The sequence below is a fragment of the Monodon monoceros genome, unplaced genomic scaffold (assembly GCF_005190385.1).
Source record: "Monodon monoceros isolate NGI ecotype Baffin Bay Population unplaced genomic scaffold, NGI_Narwhal_1 Super_Scaffold_1, whole genome shotgun sequence".
In the NCBI taxonomy this organism is placed as follows: domain Eukaryota; kingdom Metazoa; phylum Chordata; class Mammalia; order Artiodactyla; family Monodontidae; genus Monodon; species Monodon monoceros.
The window spans coordinates 38,406,396-38,426,158 of NW_021703765.1; the positions used below are offsets into that span (position 1 = coordinate 38,406,396).

General features: G+C 39.8%; 1 protein-coding gene across 1 annotated transcript in view; it reads right to left on the reverse strand.

Moving 5' to 3' along the window:
* The window catches only part of MAPRE2 (microtubule associated protein RP/EB family member 2), a 160,834-nt gene that overhangs the window by 120,520 nt on the left and 20,551 nt on the right, over positions 1-19,763 (reverse strand). Inside the window, exon 2 of the mRNA XM_029219249.1 lies at positions 13,569-13,630. The gene's annotated coding sequence lies outside the window, so the exon portion shown is untranslated. The remainder of the gene's footprint in view (positions 1-13,568; positions 13,631-19,763) is intronic.

The window sequence follows — 19,763 nt, forward strand, 5'->3', positions numbered from 1 at the left end:
TTCATCATGGAACCCACTATCTAATTTGGATCAACTGATTTGATATTACTGATGGCATCCTGATGTTTCTTATAATTGGACTCTTCCATTAGTTCCATAATTTTTTGGATGTTAATTTATCCTTTATTTTATTCTCTTGTATTTTCCTGGACTACATCTTCAAGTTGTTTTTTGAGAGGCTAAGAGAAGTATTCAAGTCTTTTCATGTCTGAAAATGTCTATTTGTTCTCATACTTTATTCTTAGTTGGGCTGAGTACAGAACCATGGTTTCAAAACCAATCCCCTCTGAACTTTGAACACATGGTTCCACTGTCTCCCAGTCTCCAGTATTATGTATCGAAGTTTATGCCATTCAGGTGATCACTCTTCTGTGGGTAATGCTCTCATTGTCTGACTTTTCACCCCAGAAGCTCTAAATCTCTTTTATCCTGAACTTTCACCAACACGGGTTTGGGATTTTTATATTTATTTTACTCAATGGTCAGTAGCCTCTCTTAATCTGAATCCTTATGTCTTTATTTCTTTCTCTCCAATGTCTCTACTTTTCCTTTTTTTTTTTTTAACATCTTTATTGGGGTATAATTGCTTTACAATGGTGTGTTAGTTTCTGCTTTATAACAAAGTGAATCAGTTATACATATACATATGTCCCCATATCTCTTTCCTCTTGCGTCTCCCTCCCTCCCTATCCCACCCCTCCAGGTGGTCAAAAAGCACCGAGCCGATATCCCTGTGCCATGCGGCTGCTTCCCACTAGCTATCTACCTTACGTTTGTTAGTGTATATATGTCCATGTCTACTTTTCCTTTAAGGACTCTTCTTAACCTTGAACTTCAAGATCACCTTTCCATATCACTAATACTTTTCTTACATTTTCCATCTTCTCATCTTTTGCTCTATACTCCGGAATACTCTTTAGCTACATTCAGGAAGTCTTTCTCTTGATTTTTAGTTTGCAGAAACTCATGTTTTCTAACTGCTTCTTATCCATAGCTACTCTTCTTTTGAAAAGGGGGTAGTGAAGTTTAATAGATGCAATACTTTTCATACTGTCTAAGGATAGTAATTAGATTTTTTTGTTGTTTTCTTCTATCCTCAGAATTATTTTATCTGGATTATAATAATTCTGTGAATGATTTCATCTCTTCTTTTTTCATTTTTCTTTTGATTAAAAAAATTACCTAGCAATATAGTCCTATGTCTTTCTATCTTCTAGAAGTTTGTCAATTTCTGGTCCTCATTCATGTTTCCAGAATTGCCATGCTTTTATTCTTTTTAAATTTTATTTCAAATGAAGATCTGGAGAGAAGGGAAACAACCGTGTAGACTCCCATCTTAAAACTAATTTTTCCATAGAGTATTGCATCATGGTCAATGTTTCCTACTATCTAAAATGTAAAGTTTAAATAACAGTCTGGTATTTGGGAATTGGTGTGGTTAGAGCCCAGCTTGTCTTTCTTCTTAACCCTCCATTTATCACATTAAAGAATCAGTCATCCCCTTACCCCACTGAGAGGGGTTATGCTCTGTTCCCTGTATCTTCTGACTGTTGCCTGCAGTGTCCTTTTTCCTTTTTTTTTTTTTAATGTCATCATATTTTATAAAGGTAGGCTCAGCTCAAAGTCTGCCTCTTCTGAAGTCTTTATGAGCATCCTAAGATGGCCAACATTCGGTATTACTTAAAAACATTTGAGTTCTGTACAAATGATTGTTCTTTGAGCCAGCAATGTCAGTTTTTTCAACCAAAATTTTATCTACTATTGATATTTTTTGGACCCTAAAGTCCAAAATAATTTTACCTAAGTGGGATTAACTTTTAAAAGCAAATGTTTCATGTTTTGATATCTTACTATACAATAAAAATATCAATGTTTTGATGAGATGCAGCTTAAAAACTAGTGCGCCTGAGTTAGGCAATTTTTATTATACATTGTTTTCTTGATCAGGTGGTAAGAGTAGTTGGATATTCTTCTTTCAAGACACCTGTATAGCATTGTTACGGTGTAATTACACAATGTTCCAAGCACTCAGTTAATTTTTTTTTTTTTTTTTTTTTGCCGTACGCGGGCCACTCACTGTTGTGGTCTCTCCCATTGCGGAGCACAGGAGCCGGACGCGCAGGCTCAATGGCCATGGCTCACGGGCGCAGCCCCTCCGCGGCATGTGGGATCTTCCCGGACCGGGGTACGAACCCGTGTCTCCTGCATCGGCAGGCGGACTCTCAACCACTGTGCCACCAGTGAAGCCCATCAGTTCATATTTTTTGACAGACCAAGCAAAGTTTCTAAGCCAGGCACGGGAAAAAGATGCTAATGGTTCAATCCAGCTTATAAGCCAAAGTAATGCTGCGTGAGTGGCATTACCTCACACAAGTCTGAAACATATCTCTCCCCAAGAGCAAAAGTCAAGTCAGAGACACAAGAATCCCATGAGAGAAACTCTACCAGGCAGGTATTATATAGCCTAGTCATTGCCTTGAAAAATAACAGAACAACACCTCAGCAGTTTGAAACGTCATAGTCCAGTAAAGGTTTAACACCGTATTCCAAAGCAGAAGTATGAAGTACTGGAAAATAAAAAATCCTCATGGCCTAGAATTTAGTCCTCTAGGGAGGCACTCTGAGGCTTATTCTAGCCTTGACTGTTCATGCTCCCTAATATAGTTTGATATCAACCTGATCACCTGTGATTCATTTGAAAGGATTTCTTGAAGACTCAAACATGACTAACTTTAGAACAGAGACAAACACGTCAGTGCATGCATTTTAAGCAGAATGATATTTGAGGTAAGGGATGCTGAAAATCTGTTATCCGCAAGTCACTGGGCAACCTGATCCCAAGCCAGTTTTATAGACTATACAGAATTCAAGAAGCATATATTACGTAACTAATGTCTGGGAGAGGGGGTGGTAATTAAAATAGAATGCATCATCTGTTGCTCTTGAGAATATCATGTTTTAGAAGTTAAAAATTACATATGTGAAAAATTTGTTTAAAATCCAAGGTAATATCCAATTAGGAATTCCACAGTATAATAACTATTCATAGGGGATGTGGAAACACACAGATAGGAGACTTCCAGCCAGGGGTATTAACCAACCAATTATGATCTACAAGTTTAAAACCTGCCCAAGTTAGTTTTTATACAGACTCTACACATCAAACAATGGAAGGTTGGAATAATAATGGTAAGTCGACTCTAAATACTATTGTATAGATATTAACACTGTGATCATGAGTATGTGTGGCAGCATAGAAACTGCTCATGACAAAGTGAAATAAAAAGCAGTGTCCTAAAGTATGCACAAGGTATGCTTATAACTATGTCAAATTATATGAAGGGGGGCATTTGTTAGGGTAGGATCATAGGTGTTTGCTTTTCATGATTTCCACCATTATTTTCAATAGTGGACATTTTGGAAATGCCATAGAAGTAGAAGAAAATATACATGTAAGAGACATGTGAGAAGGCAGGCAGCATTTGAACTCTGGGAGATGTTTGATTAGATGACTGTAGATAATCTAACCTACCTCTCGTAAGATATATCATAAATATATAGAAGTACCAGGAAGCTTGAGACTTTGCCATGATGGTAACTAAGCTGTTGGGATCTGTCTTTATTTCTTGAGTCAGTCCGAATGACTGTACATCTATGACACTAATAGTTGTATTTCTATGGGGGGCGTAAGCTACAATCAACATAACTGAAGTGGTAGGGGGTAGGGAGGGCAGGGAGGAGAGGTGGCACACAGGTACAACTTCTGAGATAATTGGATTAAACACACACACACACACACACACACGGAATTAAAGTCTGTGAGTACTGCTTGTGGAAATAACTTTGGATTCACACCTGCTTGGATTCGCATCCTGTCTTTACCACTTACTATGTGCCTTGAACAAGCAGGTCATCTCTCTGAAAACTCAATTTTCTCATTTCTAAAAAAGCAGAAACAAGGTTCACAGCGGACATATATGATAACCGAGACATTAATGTGTGAAGTTGCTAGCCGGGTATTTGTACACAGTAGGCATTAAGTTTGTTCTCTCTCCCACACTTTTCTTTGTACACAGGACTCCAGTGTTCAGGTATCAGAGACAAAATTCAGGTAGAAATGAAGGTGACTCTCCCCTAGCAGTAGGTTGTTTTCAGATCTTGCCCCCTCCCCCATGCTTACCCTCACATGGGCCAGCGTCCCTAGGCTATAACCAACTTGATGGCAGGATGAGGCCAGGCCAGAATTGTTTGGCCATCAAAGACCCGAGTGAGTTTCCTGGGTTAGCTCTGCTTGTATGCTGCATTTAAAATTTCTGTACTGTCTAATCTGGCTTCTAGAAATGGACGGTCCAATACAGTACCACTGGCCACATGTGGCTATTTACATTGAATTAAAATAAAATAAAATAAAATAATAAAATCTTCCTTAATCACATAGCCACATCTCAAATATTCAATGGGCACATATGCCTAGTGGCTCCCCAAATAGTTGGTATAGATAGAACATTTTTATCACTGCAGAACATTTAGAACTCTGCTCTGAAGCTGTGGGGTATCAGCGGGAATAAGAAATGTCCTAGGCTTCGTACTCATCATCTTTGTTCATTAATTCTTTGATTTTTTTTAATGACTTTCAGGCCAGAAAAATAAACTTAGAGAGTGAAGCCAGGTAGAAGAAACATATTTCCTGATTAGGGGGCCTCAATATATACAAGCATTCCAGGCACCAGCCTATGAGACATCAATAGCATTCTTTCCACATACCACAGCCCACTTGTAAAGAAAATTGTGATAAGATATGTCAACCTCAGAGTAATTTAAGTGACACTTTTGCTAGCAAAAATGAGTATTTCTTAACCAGATCCTGGTGCTCTATGCATAAGGCAGAAATCTCCTCTAGGGATATACAATTTATTAACGGTTTGCCAAGCAGTTCGGCAGTTTTATTTCTTCACACAATGCAATAGTTCCTGTGGCGCCACCAATGACAGGCAATACAGGTTTGTGAATGGGAGGTGTGACACCAAACTACTCAATAAGCCGTTCAAAGTTTCATTCTGAACCAACCGATTGTTAATTAAGGGTGGCCCCCAACAATCTATTCTGTCAGCAGGGGGCCCTCGTGAGTCAGTTACAATCCCTGTACAAATACAAACTCATAAACCAAACAATCAACAGCTCTTAACCCATTTGGCTGGTGCAACATTTTAAAAAGAAAGAATAAAGCATTTGCCCACTTGAAAGTAAACATATTGTCCTTGAGATCAATTTCACGTTTCCCCAAAAAGGAACCCTTATAAAGTTTTCATCTACTCACGTACATATGCCTTGCTTGAACTGTTGAACCCTGCTGGGGGTGGTGGGGGGAAAGAGCCACCCTGCCTAGAAGATCAGCACAACTATAAATTCATGCCCTCCACACCTGAGTGGGTGTCAATGCTTCCAGATCATCCTTCTGCTTCCCTACTCAGCACCCTGTCATTATTCACAAACCAGCAATTTCAATACTTTTTCAGTTTCTTTAGATCTCTGACCTTTCCACCTTTCCTCCCTCAGCAGATAGCCTTGTCCTTGACTTCAGAGGGTAACTGAAGCCATTAGACAAGAATTTAAGTTTCCTGCCCCCAAACCTACACATTTACCTGCACGGTAGTCATCTTATTGTGTTTCGGGCTTATTTACAGCTGCCCTCTCCACGCCTCCATTTCCCCCTCACTCCTCAGCTTCCATGCTGGGTTCCACATTGACCACGAGATTGAAATCGTCATCACCAAGATCACTAACAACCTTTTGGTTGCTAAACCAATAGGCACTTTTAGTCATTATCTTACTTAACCTCTGTGGAACATTTGGGTGTATCAATCCTTGGCTTTTGCTCAGTCTTGAAATGCTATTTTCCCTTGGCTTCCATGAGAGCATATACAACTGGTCTTTTCCCCATGTTTCTGGCTAGTCACCATCAGTCTCTCTCTCTCACTGTAGTAAAATACATATAACATAGAACTTACCATCTTAACCACGTAAGTGTAGAGTTCAGTGAAGTGGCTACTCTAGGTACCTCATATAAGTGGAATCATACAGTACTTGTTTTTTTGTGACTGACGTTTCACCTAACATAACGTCCTCAAGGTTCATCCGTGTTGTAGCATGTAGCAGAATTACCGTCCTTTTTTAAGGCTGAATAATATTCCACTGTATGTATAAACCATATTTGGTTCATCCATTCATCTGTCGATGGACACCTTGGTTGCCTTTGGCTATTGTGAATAATGCTGCTATAATCTACCCCTTAAATATTGCTGATCTTCAAGGTTCTGTTCTCCTTGGACAGTTTTACCTAGATTCACAGCTTACTGCTTACATGCTAGTGACTCCAAAAACTATACTTGTGGTTCATTTTTCCCTCTTTTGGGATTCAGATCCCAAATCTCTATATACATACTCTTGGATGTCATGGGCACCCTCAACACATTTAATACCGAGTTTCTGATTCTTGCCATCGCACTTTCAGTGTTCCCTCAACCCTGTGTTTCCTATCTCAGTAAATACCACTAGAGCGCCCACTTACTTATATCAGGCACCTGGGCATCACCCTCTGCAAACCACAGCACTGCCATTGGCGGAGCTCCCAGGGAAGCCCACTGAACTCCACGGTTGCCAGGTGACTACTTCTTACTTTGACATCCCTGAAGGGGGTCCCGAAGGATAATGAGTGCTTTGGCGAAAGACCCCTCTCCATTAGCCCCCTCTATACGCACCCTGTATTTCCTATAGCCCTTACCTGACTTTTTCTTCTCAGCACTGAAATAGGCTTACCACATAACAAGCACTCAATACACTCCATACACGTGTTGAATGAATGAATTAGACCTTGACCTCTACCTTACCCATGCTGGCTATTTTGCTTTCTAAACTATACTCAAACCCACCTACTTCTCTCTACCCCAGCTGCCACCATCAGCTAATCTAGATGCTCATTATCATCCTCCACTTTGTGTCTCCACTTCTAATCTCATCCCCTCCCGATCACTTTCATACAGTTGCCAGAGGGACCATCCTAAGATAAAAATGATAGAAGTTTTACTTCTCTACTTAAAACACCTCAACCATCACTTTCAGGATAACAACTCAAAGTTCTTCACTGGCCTCACAAGGCCCTTCCTGATCTGCTTGTCCATCCAACCCTCCTTCTGACTACTACCTTGATGCTGCAGCTCGTTACTGAATGTCTTTCAATTTTGCTAAAATGTCATATGCTTCTCTTATCTTCTTTCCAGGTCTTTGAAGATGCTACTCCTTCTGCCCAAACAATCTCTCGTTCCCTGCAGTCCCCCTCTCCCCAACACCTGCTAGCTCCTCCTTTTTCTTTGGGTCTTAGATGAGATGTCATTGCCTCTTGGAAGCCCCGTCTGACCTCCCTGCACCAGTCGTGGCTTTGCTGTCACTGCTAGGAGGATCACAGGATGCCATGGGAGCCCCTACCATAGCCGTTAGCACCCTGTAGAGGAAGTTGCCTGTCTTATTAGTGTCCGCTATGGTGGGCCATAGCTCCATCAGGGTTGAGGCCCTGACTTTCTTGCCCAAAACATACCCTCGGCACCTTGCATGGTGATGGGGCCATGGTAGAAGCTTCATATTTAATATGTAATCCTCCAAAAATAATTTGACTTGGGACATTTCAAACATCCAGAAAAGTAGAAAAAATTGTATAATAGCATAATGTACACCATACCCACCAGCTATGTTCTGTAGTTAACATTTAGCCATATTTTCTTCATCTAATCATCTTTCTCTCTTTGACAAATCATTTTGAAATAAGTCATGGAGAAAATGAATGAATTCTAAGTCTCACCAACATGTTCACAGACCATATAAAATAAGCTACTGAAGAAAAGGATAAAGAACCACGAAAAAAAACCTTTAAGTCTCTACTTAACTGTAGTCCAGTGAAATTCAGAAATGAGAACATTAAGCTGTGCACCAGATACTTTTTTATGAATGTACTCTCACTCCATCATTTAATTCTCATGAGTCTTACAAGGTCACCTCATTAATAAACAAAAGGAAATCTGTCAAGAACCTGTAGCGCCAGGAGGTAAAGGAGAAAGAAAATAAACATTTGCTGAGTGCCCATAATGGATCCAACACTTAACGTTACTGCCAATTATTCTCACAACAAACTCAAGATGTAAAAACTCAGTGAGGTCAAGTTATTTGCCCAGAATCTAAGGGAGGTAAATGGCTGATGCAGGAATTTGTTCCAAGTTCTCTCCCTTTCTACCACTATTCATTACTTTTAAAATTAAAAATATTTACTTTAAAATTATTGTTTGCTGTGGTCCGAGAGGGGTAAAACACATATTGCTTCTACAGGCACAAGGAATGCTTAGGCTAACCCTTTTTAGTTCTTTTTACGTCGGTGGTATAGATGAGGCAGAAGAAATTACAGCGGTGAATATGGCACAAGAGCATGTGAGAGTCAGAAGCCAGGGTTCTGGTGCCGTGGCATTGTCACCAAATGTCTGACACTAGGCTAGTCACCCAACTCTCTTCACAAAGAACGTGCATCTGTCAGATGAGTGAGTTGGATTAGATTATTACTGAGGTTCCTTCCAGCTGTTAGAAAACAAAACACCCATGAAACCCTGTACTTCTTAGTGCTTTGCTTCAGTCATCAGCTGGTGAGGGCCAGGATGTAGGTCTTGCTGATCCCAGCCTTAGGCTCTGTGCATTCTCAGTTAATATGCCCACTGGGGGAACCAGCTGTAAATGTAGGCCACTTTTAATTGGAATGTTGGTCAGTACAACTAGAGTAACCTTCAAACTTCCAGAAGCAGATCTCCCACAGATTCTGACCCAATAACTGATGGTGAAGACAGTGCCAAAAGAGGAGCCAGGGAAAAGCTCCTCTTCAAAGAAAACCCTGGCTTCATCCCTACCTCCATGTGTATCCTCTGCTAGATAAGCCATCCCACCGATCACACTTACAATTTTATTTTTAAAGGCTGTCTACTCCACTAGAGAGTAAGCTTTGAGAGCTCTGTCTGTTCCCCTTTATATCCCGAGCTTCTAGCACAGGACTTGGCATGTAGTTGTCAATCAAGACACGCTTATGGAATGAAGGGCAAATCTCACCATCTCCAAGCATCCCAATCCAATTTACCTTCAAAGTTTGGCTCAGATGCCATTTCTACCTCCCCTCACCCCTCCCAAACGCCTTCATATTTTAACTATATTTCTCCTATGGTGTGTCTCATCTTGTGTATTTTATTACAGTTATCTACTAGGTATCTTAGCTCCCCAGTAAGGTCAAAATCAGACAGAAGCTATCTTCTGCTCACCATTAAAATCTTACAATACACAGTTCATAGTAGGCACTCAATAAATGTTTGTGGAAGGAGCACATCATTTATATATTGATACATATATGTTTACATATACACACACACACAAAGTAATTGGCACAGTTCTTTACATATAGAAGACATTCAATAAATATTATTGAATAAATTAAGTGCTACTTCTCACAAAGTTGTGGTGAGCCTAATACCCTCAAACTGTAAACACTTGTAAAGTACTCCAAACCTTTTAAGAAAAGATGTGGGGGGCTTCCCTGGTGATACCCAGGTGGTTGGGAATCCACCTGCCAATGCCAGGGGACACAGGTTCGAGCCCTGGTCCGGAAAGATCCCACATGCCACGGAGCAACTAAAGCCTGTGTGCCACAACTACTGAGCCTGCGCCCTAGAGCCCGCGAGCCACAACTACTGAAGCCCGCGTGCCTAGAGCCCGTGCTCTGCAACAAGAGAAGCCATTGCAATGAGAAGCCTGCGCACCGCAATGAAGAGTAGCCCCGGCTAACCGCAACTAGAGAAAGCCCGCACACAGCAACAAAGACCCAACGCAGCCAAAAATAAAATAAATTTAAAAAAAAACAACACGTGGTAAACTAGATTAAAAGTCATACAAATGGTCATAGCCTTGGATAATAATCTTCTGGGATTTTGTCTTAAGGAAATAAACAAAACCAAAGAAAAAACAAACAACTAAACTGAACCAACCAAAACAATAACAAAGTCTACAAAAAACGTAGTATAGCATTTTTTTTTTTTTTAGTATAGCATTTTTTAGTGAAAAATTAGAAGATATTTTATGGCACGTTGATACAACATAATACTATTCTAATGATTGTTCTGATGACTCATGAAAGATGCTTGTGATTAATATCAAATAAAACACAAACATTCACATGTGCTATGTTATCCACTATAGAAAAACAGGAATACTTAAGGGAATAGCAAATATGCAAAAAAAAGAAAAAGAAAAAAGAGAAAGAAAAATAGTTATTTTGGGGTGGTATTGTTATGGGTGATTTTTTTCCCCTAAAGTTTCCTTTAAATTTATTATTTTTATAATAAAAATTCTGGTAGAATCAACATAAAAGTTTCCTTAATGTGGCTGTATTTCCTATAGACAGTTATTTAGTGAGGACCAAAGCATAAATTACAATGTCTGTTAATAGCTATCGCTCCAGTATTTGACACTAGGACTCAAGTGATACCTGAGTAGGGATGCTGTTCTGTGTCATGAGGTACAAAGCACAGGCACGGTGTGCAGGCGCAGGAACAGATTTGGACGAGAAGAAAGCAGTTAGACCCAGCAAAGGAATCTCGGGAACCACACAACTGATGATGAAATTGTTCACTCAAGGAAACTATTAATACTAGCTTCCGAGAGGGTTAAATGAGGAGGCTGCAACCCAGAAGGGATATGAAGAGAAGGGAGAAGAATGAAGGATGGCCGTCTTCTTGGTTCCCCACCATCTATTTCCTTACTGTCTACTATCTGAGACAAGGCTGTAAACCCTGCCAGCCAAATGCCGCTGGCTGCCTGTTTTTTGTAAATAAAGTTTTATTGGAAGCCAGCCAAACCCATTCATTTATGTTTTCACGCTACAATGAATTGAATAGCTGTGACAGAGACTGTACGACCAACAAAGCAGAAAACTATTTACTATGTGGCTCTTTACAGAAAAAGAATTTGTCCCATAGCCCCATATATATAAGGAGGTTTATACACAGACACCTAATTTAGATATCAGGCCATCTTTTTCTATTACTTTTTCTTCAAACATGCCAGCTTGGAAGATAAATTATACAATCACCTTATTATCCAGACAGAATTTTGAGGGTGAAAGGGGGTGGTAAAGATGATATTCCAGGACAGCAGAAGTTAACTAGGACTGTCCTGGACACCAGATATATAGGCCCCCTCCTAGGGCACACGAGTGGGTTTCAAAGGGCACTCAGTGCCTGTCCAGGGACTGCTTTTTTTTTTTTTAATGAAGTATAGTTGATTTACAATGTTGTGTTAATTTCTGTTGTACATCAAAATGATTCAATTATACATATATATATACACATCCTTTTTCAAAAATATTCTTTTGCATTATGGTTCATTATAGGATTTTTTTTTTTTTTCTTTTTGCGGTACGCGGGCCTCTCACTGTTGTGGCCTCTCCCGTTTCGGAGCACAGGCTCCAGATGCGCAGGCTCAGCAGCCATGGCTCACGGGCCCAGCCGCTCCGCGGCATGTGGGATCTTCCCGGACTGGGGCACGAACCCGTGTCCCCTGCATCGGCAGGCGGACTCTCAACCACTGCACCACCAGGGAAGCCCCATCATAGGATATTGAATATAGTTTCTCATGCTATATAGTAGGACCTTGTTTATCCATTCTGTATATAATAGCTTACATCTGCTAATCCCAACCTCCCACTCCATCCCTCCTCCAACCCCCTCCCCCTTGGCAACCACAAGTCTGTTCTCTATAGCCATGAGTCTGTTTCTGTTTCATAGATAGGTTCATTTGTGTCATATTTTAGATTCCACATATAAGTGATATCATATGATATTCATCTTTCTCTTTCTGACTTACTTCACTTAGTATGATAATCTCTAGTTGCATCCATGTTGCTGCAAATGGCATTATTTCATTCTTTTTATGGCTGAGTAGTATTCCATTGTAAATATAATACATACTGCATCTTCTTTATCCATTCATCTGACAATGGACATTTAGGGCGTCTCCATGTCCTGGCTATTGTGAACAGTGCTGCTATGAACTTAGGGGCTCATGTATCTTTTTGAATTATAGTTTTGTCTGGAAATATGCCCAGGAGTGGGATTGCTGGATCATATGGTAATTCTGTTTTTAGTTTTCTGAGGAACCTTCGTACTGTTTTCCATAGTGCAGCCACTTACATTCCCATCAACAGTGTCTGAGGGTTCTGTTCAGGGACTGCTTTTATGTGCACATGGAAAGCTCAGGCGGCTCCTCTTATTGGTTCTTCCTATTTCAATTGCCCTCAGATGCCTTTCTACTTCCTTCCCTCTGTCTCAGCTCTGTCCTAAGGCCAGTTCTGATTGTTGAAGAGGGCAGCTCTTTGGGCACCACTCAGGGTACATACAGCATCTCTACTTTCCTTAGAGCAAAAGGGACAAAGTTTACTCATCCTATTTAAATAAACCTTAATTATTTCAAATCATTACAAATAAGAATTTTGTACCTGTAAATTTCACTTGGTTTAATATCTAGGCAACTCCTTAAAATTCTACTCTTCTTAAGAATTTTCGGTTTCTCTTCTCAAATGATTCATTTAAAAATGACCATCAATCATAGCATTTATCACAAAGAGACCCCAAGACAAATATGGTATATTACCCATTGATTTGAGCTTTTAAGACTCACCAATACTGTTTGGAGAATTATTGAAGAATGAAGTTTCTAATTTTATCCTTCCAGAATGATAAACAAAAGAAAACAACACATACCCCCCACACACCTATTTTCCCCCAGTAAACATTTTGATGCTGTGGGCAAAAAGTAAAACAAAAGATGTTTAGAACACCCTTAATGAAATCTAGGACTTTACACTTTGTGAGACTATTCTCGGTGTGAACAATAAATAGCTCAAATCTTTGAAACCTCACTGGATGGCTTTCCAAATATTGCCATCTGGTGGAATTTCAGTTAATTGTTCCTTTGTTCTAGTGAGCTCCTGGAAAAGTAGATGGAACACCAGTGGGAAACAACAGAAGGTCAAATGATTTTGTCTCAAACACAAATCCCAAACTGAAAAAATGAGGCTTCCTGAGCTTTCATCTCCTTTAAGACGCCCACCTCTACTGTAAAGTCAACAGAGAAGTTGTCTGGATTTTTAACAAATAATCCCTTCTTCATAATTAGAAATGTCATGAGGTCATTTGACTATATCTTAAAATTCTCTCACTTCACTTCTCACCAATAAGATCTCCAAAGTTAAACTTTAAGTGGCTTGAGCATTTTTAGAGGAATTGCGGATAACAGTTAATTAGCCCTTAGTACATACGGGAAATGGAATGTAGTTTGAAAAACAATGTTTTAATGAAGCATGTTTACTCGAATACTCGCTTTAACTGTATAATGGAATTTTGAAAATAAATTTGTTACAAAGGCATTAATAATACACACTCCAATTTAATCTGTAAACAGGGAGTCATGCAACATAATTTACGTTGAAATCTTACCTTGAGCATCCAGGCTCTCTCCCTGGCTGTCGAGATGAAATGTTCCTCTGAGAAACAGGATACTGGGATCGTAAAAATGAAAAGAAAAAAAGCATTTACTGTGCTGAAAACATCAGAGCAAAGGGTTGTTTAGTTCATTGGGTGTGGCCAGCAATGGAAGAGAAAATTAAAAACACACATCCAAATTCGGTTGACTTTATCATATGAGAGAGTAACTCAGCCAAACAATAGGGTTGTCAGCTACATTATTATATCAGTTCTTGGGTTGATTACTCATAGTTTGAGAGTATTTAGATAATGTCAGTCCTATGAAGAGAATTTTTTTTACCCTCCCCCCCATAGCCTCATGTGATGAGAATCATGTGTTAGCAGATAACCCAAGGAACCAATGCCCCCAGTGAGGTATCAAACGCCAACGTCAATTAAAGTATTGACTTCCCCAAACTTGGGTTAATCTGCAGACTTTATATCTAGTATCAACACAGGCTTATTCTTCTAGTTAAAAGATGTGTTTAGGGACTTCCCTGGTGGCACAGTGGTTAAGACTCCGTGCTCCCAAGGTGGGGGGCCAGGGTTTGATGCCTGGTCAGGGAACTTGATCCCACATGCATGCTGCAACTAAGGAGCCCACGTACCACAACTAAGGAGCCTGCATGGCGCAACTAAGACCCGGCGCAACCAAATAAATAAATATTTTTTAAAAGATGTGCTTAATTTTAACAGGACAAGCATTGCCAGGATCAAACTTCAAGATATATACACCATCAAGGAATTATTTACTTTCTTTATATGAATTTGCTATTTATCTTCAAAACATGCTCTGACTAAATGATAAGACAATAAATTGATGAAGGACAGGTCCAATTCCAGAGGTTGAGACATGTGTGTGAGCTGTGGGTTTTGAGGGGCCCAGGTTGGGGGTGGGGTGGATGATAACTGGGGAGGCTGCTTGTGGCTCATAGAGTTGCTCCTAAAAAGGACCCGAGATACAGATGTGTGTGAGCCTTAGTGGTCTTCCCACCACACCCAAGAAACAGACTAGAAATGACCCCTCTCCACCTGCCACCTAAGCCCTCACCCTGCACATTGCTCTTCTGTGTTTTCTGTAAATGGCCATTTCAGAAATGCCTTTGGTGCTTGTTTAGTTTAACATCAATTGTATAAAAATAAAGTATTTGTGGCAGATCCAACACAATGTGATTAATCCCAGACATAGTTCTGGAGATGCCACTGGGAGAAAGATTTTAAGAAAGGGAAGAGGGAGGCATTATATATATATATATTTTTTTCTTTTAATAAGAGAAAGAGGAGATGGTGAAAGGAAATAAAAGCAAATAACAAAATGTAAGTGCTGAGAGAATAAACAAAGGTGATAGCTGAATTTTCAATGTTATACCATTCAATAAGGGTGTTCAAAAGTAATTCATAGAATTTGGCTTGTATAAAAATCAGAAAATTTAACGTGGATGGTTTCAAGAACTGACCTCGGATAAGCTGACAATTTTTTCCCTTCAGACAGAACAGGTAGAATTTCTTCACATATTTTACAGAATTTAATTTTATGAGTGTTTCATATTTTCCCCATAATTTAATGAGAGTTGATCATATTAAAAAAATCAGGTTTAAAAAAATCTGTTCCCATCCATGTCAGTTTCTTTTCCTAAGTCCATCTTTGAGATATTTTAACTGAATCAGAATAAAATTTTCATTTGCCCTCTTTACTTAACTAGTACCAGTAGCTACGTTACTAGGCGAAGTGTTGGCTACCAAGCTAGGAAGCAAGAGTATAAGGTTCCTAGTTTATCTGTAAACCAGATAATCAGCCCTTAGAAAATTCGGGACCAGCTGTATACAACTGGTCTTTTCTGTTCTGACAACAAGAGCCCGTTGCTAACATTCTCAACAGCTGCAATGGATCAGTTTGGAGAAAAATGAGACCATTTATTGAATACCCCTGCACAAGTCATTTGACATATTTTATCTAATTTAATACTCAAAACCATCTTATTACAAATGAAAAAACAGAGGCTCAGAGCAGTGGAGCAGTTTCCCAATATCATGCAGCTCAACTAACAAGTTCTAATTGAGTCTGATAGACTCTGCTGTTTTGTCCACACAACACCACGTTAAAAGCCAGGCCTCTGACATTGATTCGAGACACCTGGAGAGCTCTTGGTCTACTCCTGGGATGTGGTAGGTGCTCAATAATGCACGGCCTTGTGAGGGTGGAGGTCTAGGGTCCCCACTGGTGGGGATGGCAGGGAAGGCAAACAGTGTTTTCTGTGCTGCCTGGCATAAGCAGAGCAGTTATTGTCTCTAAGTTTCACACTTTTTAAAAAGATGAACTCAAAATAGGTCACTATGTAAATGTGAAATGCAGAACTATGAAACTTTTAGAAAAAATTAAAACAGGAGAAAAGCTTTGGGATCTAGGGCCTGACAAAGAGTTTTAAGTTTTTGACAACAAAAAACACAATCCATACAAGGAAAAAATGGATAAATTGGACTTCATCAAAATTAAGAACTGTTGTCCATCGGGTGTAAATATAAGGTGTAATTAGGAGAAAATATTTGCAGACCACATATCTGACAAAGGACAAGTATCTAGAATAAGTTAAGAACCCTCAAAACTCAGCTAAAAAAACCAAACAATTAGGAAATGGGCAAAAGACACTGACAGACATTTCACTGAGGAGGATATACAGATAGCAGATGAAATGATATTCAATGTCATTAGCCATTAGGTAAGTGAAAAAAACAAAACCATAATGAGATATCACTAGACATTTATCAGAAGGGCCAAAATAAGGACAAGTAACAATCTGAAATTCTGATGAAGATGAGAAGAAACTAGACCATTCATATATTGCTTGTGAGAATATAAAATGGTTCAGCTACCCTAGAAAACATTTGACTGTTGTAAGAAACAAAAGAAAACAAAACCAAAAATGAAACATGCAACTACCATACAACCCACCAACGATACTCTTGGCATTTTTCCAGAAAAGTTAAAACTTTTCTTTATTAGCAGATTTATTCATAGTAGCCAAAATTGAGACAACACTGATGTCCTTTCACAGGTTAATGGTTAAACAAACCAGTATATCCATAAAATGGAATGCTACTAGTCAATTAAAAAAAGAACTACTGATACCTGCAAACTCCTGGATCAATCTCCAGAGACTTACGCTGAGTGAAAAAAGCCAATCCATAGGTTAGATACTGTATGATTCCATTTAGCTAACATTCTTGAAATTAGAAAACTACAGAAAGGGAGCAGAGGCTAGTGGTTGCCAGGGGTTGAGGAGGGAGTCGGGGCTGGAAGGAAGAGGCTGTGATTATAAAAGGGCAACACTAGGTACCTTTGTGGTGACAGAAACATTCTGTACCTTGCACATGTATCAATGTCAATTACCTGGTTGTGACCCTGTACGTAGAGCTTCCAGATGTTACCATCCAGGGGGAAAATGAGCAGAGGGTACAGAGGTCTCTCTGTATTGTTTCTTATAGCTACATGTTAACGTACAATTGTTTCAAATTAAAAAGTTTAACTTAAAAAAAAATCAGGAGATTGGACAGCAACTAGAATTGAGCAAGATACCTCCTTTCTTTTTGGGTTTTTTTTTTAACCTTTTAAGAGAAGAACAAAAGCCCCAAGGCAGTGGACCAGTTGGGTCAGGAATTTGTTCCATGTTGCGCAGATCCGAGAAAAATAATCTCTCACCCACAACCTTAGCATTCAGGACTCATGCCAAGCATTCGCTGTCCAGTCTTGCCTGTCTTGGAATCTTCTCTGCTGTTATGCTCTCTTGCTCCTACATTTACCTTCCCAACCTTAAAATTCAAAATACTGACACAAATACACACACCCAAAACCAGAAATGACTTCTAAATGGCAGTGTGATACACTCTGCATTTTGGAACCCATCTCTTATACTTTCAAGTTCATGCTTTCCATAAATTTTCAAAATTCCCACATCTTATTGGCACAGGAATAGAATTTCATCCTTTGTGGTTCGTTGATGACAAGGCAGGTGTTCTCTATTCTAACTTGGGCCACACACTAAATAAGGCTCTAACTGTAATCCCCCCATGAAGAGGAGCTGGCGGACTTTCCCTTCACCTTAGGAGAGACCCCATTGACTTTTCTCATTTTGAGCACTAGGCAGCTCTCAGAAATGAACAGCCATAAGCCAGCTGCCTTCCCCTGGCCTGTCTGTTGGATTTGTTTTCCTTAAAAAGACCAAATAGCTTTGTTAGGATAAGAGTCATGACATGGTCGGACTCTTTTAACAAAGCACATTTTGTTTTCCCTCAACCTCTGGAAATTTCAAATCCTCTTTCTTTGAACAAACTCAGAATTCTGGCATCCCATGTGTGGGGCACAGCAGAACTTCTGTCCTAGCTCCAAAATCACCCCCAAAGGCTGCTTCCTTGTCTGGCCATAAAACCACAGGCACATAACGGATACATCAGAATGAAAACAGAGTTGTAAAAATATTGCCAATCATGCCATACCACTGAAAGGAAGAGTTCTTTTTTCAATGCTACGTATCTAGCCAATGAGGCATCTGCTCAATGCAAGGTTAAAGCATTCTCCTTGCAAAGAGCCAGGAATTATAGCCTCCTGCCAGTTGCTCCTAGCTTTTCGGAGAAGAGAACGCTGCTGGGATCTGAACCTAGGTTTTCCTACCAGGAGTTAACTCAGCTATCTTTGGATCTTCAGAATGAGCTGTATCTTGAATTCCAAACTCCCCGTAGCAGCTTGGAGATACCGAATCACTCCAGTTGTAGATCACAGTCTTTAGTGTGGGAGGTCCACAGCTTTCTAGGAATAAAGCAGCTTGTAAGCAGCTTGGGAGCAGAAGGTCACAGAGGATGACTCCTTACACAGATCCTACTTGATGTCAGCCTTCCAGAGTGCCCTCCACCAACCACTGCCTCAATTAGGGGTCTCCAGTTGGGCTCAGGGCCTTCCCAGAGGCACCGGAGAGAGGCCAAGAGCCTGCCCAGTTCAACTCCCTCAGGGGACCAGAGGCATGACTGCCGGGAAGCAAAGAGCTGAGCACACACCAGGGAAACCAAACCCAAATGAGGTTATCTGGCAAGAAAACGTCAAACTGCACCGAATCTTGGGTATTGGATACGGTACAACGCATTCCTTGACTTAAGAAAGGCAGACTACAAATGACCCATATTGTATATAAAAGGGCTTTGAAAAATTGTAGTTGGCTGATAAAGGGATTTTGGGGGGATATATTAAGAATGGTAATGATGTTATAAACGTCTTATGGTCGTGTGATTTGGGCTTCTATAAAAATAAGAGAATCCCAAGAGACTATTTTATAATTAAATAAAAATTCAGTTCTTTTCATACAAACTGGGCCTAACCCTCTCTTCTAGAATACTCCTTGATCCATCTGCTACTACCTATAGAAGTAGACAGATTGACCTTTCTATTCTAGAATAGTCATAGTGTTAATGTATAAAAGAAATTTTTAAAAATGATGAGACAAACTACATGAGAAATACCACATTCACTGTACTTCTGTGAAATATTTTTGATAACTATTTTTCACTTATCCTTTTAACCACTTTAAATCAGATATCCTTGAAAACAGAGTAGCTGGAGTAGAAGAACGGCTCCTTTGCTCATAAGTATGAACGATAATGAAATGTAGCAGAATGTTCATGAAGCAGGAAAGCAGCACAGAGAATGGTATCAGATTCACTTAGAGTCCAGGGTTCGAGTTTATTGCTCAGATCATACTGAAAACTGGAACCCTGCTTTACATGTGTCCTGGCTGTAGTTTGTTATTCCTTTGACCACCCAAAGAAGGAACGCAGTAACATGTTAAAAGTGTGAAAAGGGTAATATGAAATCTAAATAAGACTTCGGCAATGGCAAGAGCGTTGCTAAGATCTCCCTCAAAACATGGATAATCATTGTCTAACTTGTGTGGAAATCTTTTCAAGCTCTAACATTTTCAGCAGAGTCTGTCAGAAGTCTTGGTAAGTGGACAGAACTTGTTAAAATGTGCAGGAATTTTTGCATAGCCTTTGCCCATGAGTTTTCTGTTTGAGCCATGTGGTCCCTAGAATCCTGATCTAGCAACAACTAACACTGCTCGTGGGATCCCAGCTGTGGGGTTTGGTTTACAGAGGAGTCCACTTACGAACCGTTTGGGGGCTGTC